Here is a 5,054-nt window from a genome sequence, read left to right as displayed (position 1 = left end):
AAACCGAAGTGTCTCCAATCCCAGCACTTATTGAATACCGGCTATGTGCCATCTTAGCCCTGTAGGTGAGAGCGGAAGATGCTTGACTATTTAAATTAATAACTTGCCAGGGCCCCACAGCCCATGAGGATGGCGGGATTTAATCTCAGTTCTCTCCGAAGCCAGAATGTGGTCTCCCTTTTTCTGGGGAAACCCCCGTCTTAGTGAGAGTCAACCTTCCCATCCCCCATCCCCGCCTCTGGGGCCCTTATTATCTGAGAGAACTCCAAAATAAGGACCAAAACATGGATGACCATCCCCTACAGTTGGTGGATCATCCCATGTGAACTCTGACCCCCGAGTGAGTCACTGTGCCCAAGTCTCAGTGACTCAGCTGAACCTGGAGCAAAGACACAGCAGAGAAAGCTGTGTTGCCATGGAAACTGCTCTTCCTTCGGAACGGACCTTCCAAAGTGTTTCAAGAACACTGAATCAGCAACAAAAATTTTCCAGATGACCCTCATTTCGAACCAAGTCAGAAAATCCTTGAAGTAGTGAGTGGGGCTTTCTTCACTTCGAGGAGGTTTGTCAGGAAAATAAGGTGGCAGTCTGCATTCCTTCCCTCGGTGCACAGACATTTCTGGGGTGGGCACTCTGTGTTGGGGTCGGGTACAGCAGGGGACACAGCAGGGGACACAGCAGGGGACACAGCATGCACAGCTTCTACCCTCAGGCAGCTTCAGGCATCAGGAAACGCTGACTTCCAGACCCCATGGCCAGTTCTGCCTATGCAGAAAAGTTCCCGGAAGGAGCTAAAGTGAGAACATTTTTAGCTGAAGTGTTTTGGTTTTACGGATGCGATATTTGCCTGGTAAAGCATGTATTTGTATTTGTATTACTCTTTGTAATCAAGTTCTATACTGTGACGTAGAATCTTAGTTTCTCATAATTTTCGCTAGTAGATAAGGATCTCATTTACAAGTTTTGACTCTGTAAGTCAATTAGGTTATAAGTTGGAAGCAAGTTCTCTTGGTTAACCTACCCCACCTTAGCTCTCCCATGACCCCAGTCAGGGTCCGGCTGGCTGTGTCCCAGCTCCAGCTAGGCAATCTCTCTCTCCAAGCTCCAATAACTCCTCCTGCCCTGGCTCTATCATGCTCTGAGGCAGTCACATGCCCCGGTGCCACCCCCAGTTACCACACTGTTCATGACAGTGCCTTCACCTTGTCCTCAACTTTATAAATAAATAGTACTTTTGTTCAACTCTCCTCGAATTTCCCAATTCGACTCTTCCAGCATCCCGTTTGCTCCCATAAGCCTGACAATACAGCCCCCGCACCTTGCTAATTGGAGAATATTTCAAAAGTCACTTCTCCAACGCCAAGATCAGATTCGCAGTAGAGGTGACAAAAACTGAAATCCCTTTGAAGTTGGCATCATTTCAGAATATTCCTGCCCGAGTCAGGTGACCTGGATGGAGGGCCGGGCAGGGTGGGGGGCTTTAAATGTTTACCATATTTAAGGTTTTAAAGGAGAAGGCATCCAACCTCTTAAAACAAGCAATTGCCTCAAAACTGGAAGACTAGGGAAGCGTCTATTGTACTCCGTGACCTTGGCCAAATCCCTTGATCTCTTGCATTTTAATTTCCTTTGAAAAATCTGAGGTGGTTTGGAGTCCTCACGAAGGAACACAAATGGAGAACCATTCGCCAAAACAAGTTCAATATTCATTCTTGGTGCTTTTTTTCGGAGGTTATTTTTGTATGTCGGTGCATGGATGTGACCATGTTTGATAAGGCATTTCCTGGAGGTGTTTGTGAGAGTCCGTGCAAGCCAGGGGTCGCTGGGCGTTAGGAGCTGACCCCGTCCGTCCTCCAGCAGTGTGCTGTGGGGGAAAAGCGGATTCCATGTGGACCCTATTTTTGTACTGTTTTCCCTGAAATAGAATGGCACGATTCTGTCCAGTTTGTGTCCCGGTAGCTTTACCTCCTGGAGCGCTCCCGTCTCTGAAGGAAGGACTTCCCTTGCCTCCTGTTTCCTTAGCAGGTTTCCTCAGACCCCTGCTCAGGGGAATGCCGGCTTGGCAGGAAGACACACTCGGCCAAGGCTTTACAGAGCCTTCACAGTCTGGCCACGGGGTCCCACTTCAGTTCTCTCATTCCTCCTGACCAGACAGACTCAGCACCATATGCTCACCAGAGGTTGCACAATCCCTGGTGATGCTCAGCGGAGGTGTCCTTCAAGGCTGCTTTCTCAGAGCACGGGGGACCTGCTGGGAGAGGGCGCATCCTGCCTGCACTGCGCAGGGACCTGGGATGATGTGTTGGGCTCATTCCTGTCACTCCAGGGAGCAGCGGTGGGCACTGGGGTGGAAGGAATAGAGGGCCTTGGGAATCACACAGGTCGGTCATCAAGCCTCGAGTCTGCCCCTGACTACCTGTGAATTTGGGGCACACTTTGCCATCTGAGGAATGATGGATGGCATATAGGATTGCCTGATAAAATACAAGACACCCAGGTAAACTTGACTTTCAACTAAACGATCAATGCTTTTTTTTAAGTAGAGCACAGGGCATACTTGTATAAAAATGGTTTGTTGTTTATCTGAAATTTAAATTTATCTGGGCATTCTGTATTTTTACTGGCTATATCTGGCAACCTTAACTGGATGCCAAGCAGTTGTCTCACCAGACTTTCAGCAAAGAGTTTCTTTCACTATATTTATTCATTTAGCAAGTATTCATTGTGAATCTACTATGAACCAGGCCCTGGGGACATAGCAGAGAACAAGACAATATCCGCTTCCTGTTGCTGCTGTATCAAATACCATGTACTTGGTGGCTTAAATGACACATGTGCGTTCTGCAGTTCTGGAAGTCAGAAGTCTGACACGGATCTCACTGGGCTAAAGTCAAGGTGTCGGCAGGGCTGGTTCCTTCTGGAAACCCCAGGAGATAATCCTTTTTCTTGTGTTTTCCAGCTTCTAGAGGCCACTTGCATTCCTTGGCTCGTGGTCCCTTCCTCCATCTTCAAAGTCTTACTCATGCTGCCATCTTTTGTCCTCTCTCCCTCTTCTCCATTTAAGGATCTTGTGATTCCATTGGGCACACCTGGATAATTCAGGATGCTCTCCCCATCTAATGGTCATCTGATTGGCAATCTGCAGCCTTAATTTCCTATTGCCATGTAAAGTAACATACTCACAGGTTCTGGGGATTAGGACCTGGACATCTTTTTTTGCAGGGAAGGGTGCATTATTCTGCTAACAGTCTCTGATCTCATGGAGCTCACAGTCTGGGGTGGGAGAGAGGCAGGTGATAAATAAGTAAACAAAAAATAAATGTGTTTATATATATCTCAGGGTCTCTTAGTCCTCTTATCTGGCACAAGCCTGGCTTGTAAGTAACTGTCAAAATCTGAGCTCAAGACATAAACCAAATAAAGACAAGAAACACTAAAAATAATAAAGTGATGCAAACCACTTTAGGAAACTGGCTGTACCTATTGACGCTGAATATAAGCCTAGCCTATGACTCAGAGATGCCACACTGAGGTATATACCCCCTAAAAATGTGTTGGTAGGTCAACCCAAAGAGAGGCACCAGAATATTCAAGCAGCACTATTTGTAATAGCCAATGAATAGAAATGACTTAAATGCCTTTCTATAGTTGATTGCATAAATAAATTATGGGATAGTTATACAATTCCATATTATGCAAAACTGAGAATGAATAACTCTTGCTACACACGACATGGTTGAATGTTGCTAATGTAATGCCGAGTGAAAGAAGCCAGCACAGACACTCGTTCAAACAGGTGCCTTGGATCTGTGCTTGTGTGGGTGTCGGGCTGTGTCAGTCGGGCTGTTTCACTGCAGGGTCCCAGGTCGGGGTTTGCAGAAAGAGGGACATACCCTCGATCTGGAGAGTGGAAATGGAGCAGTGTGCATCACCCTCCAAAGTCCTGGCAGCTGCCATAATGAGAGATGGCAAAGAGCTTGTTCTTGCTTTCTCTCTCTCCTTCCTTCCTGCCAGCCTGCTGACCACGAGTGACTCCCAGACCACCAGTCACAGAAACAGCTGTCCATAGGCTACTCTACCTGCCTCACTGCCAGGTTCCAACCTGTCAACCCATGTGGGAGCCCGCTTTCCAGATTTCCCTGCAGGAGGCACTTGTCCACTGCACCAGTTCTTCTGGAAGGCTAGGGCGGGCCTTGTCTCTGACCCTCCCCAGCTCCTCCCACAGTCGGGTCTAATCCCCATAATAAATCTGTTCTCTCACATACCCATGGTAGTTCTGCCTTCCTGGCGTGATAAGCCTTATCAGGAGGTAGGAGAGTGGGAGTTATAGCTAGAAGGGGAAAAGGGGGGCTCTGGGGACTGCAGGGGCTGGTTCCGGGGCAGCGTTTATTTCATAAAAATTCATCAAGCTGCATGCTTATGATTCGTACACTTTTCTGGATAATTCAATATGCACTTTTTTTCAAGTTTTTTTTTTTTTTTAAGTTTTGCTACCATGTTTTTTTTTTTTTTCTATCATGATGCTTATCAAGTTCTCAAAGTAGGTCTGCCAGGGTCCTGGGTCAGAAGAATGGGCAGAGCGTGCCTTATCTTCTTTGTGAGTTCCCAGAGCCTGGCAGGCCCGGCCCAGGGAGGGGGCTCGCTGAAGGTAAACTCTGCCAGTAATGGGTGCAAGGCCACTGGGAACAGACCAGGAGTCAGGGTAGAAGCTGAGGAAGGCTCCCTTCTCTTCCGGAGCTGCATCTTGCAGAGGGAGAGGAGATCCAAGTGAGTCCTTTACACGTTAATGGTCTCTTATCTAGAGTCATTGCCCAGAGGAACTAACCGCCTCATAAACCTCCTGAGGGGCATTTTATGTGTTTTTCCCACCAGCTCTCACAGGGACCCTGAGAAAGACCCCCTTGCACTGAGATTAGGTGGGCGGGGTGAGGGACATTCCTGACCCAACTCATGGGGTCAGCCCGGGTCGCAGAGGACAGAATTCAGCCACTGGGGCTCAACTTCTCCACTAAGAAATAGCTTTCTGCAGTCAGCATTTACAAAAAGAGGGATGG

Source organism: Pteropus vampyrus, unplaced genomic scaffold (assembly GCF_000151845.1).
Source record: "Pteropus vampyrus isolate Shadow unplaced genomic scaffold, Pvam_2.0 Scaffold166, whole genome shotgun sequence".
NCBI classification, from domain to species: Eukaryota; Metazoa; Chordata; class Mammalia; order Chiroptera; family Pteropodidae; genus Pteropus; species Pteropus vampyrus.
This window is presented reverse-complemented; position numbering follows the sequence as displayed.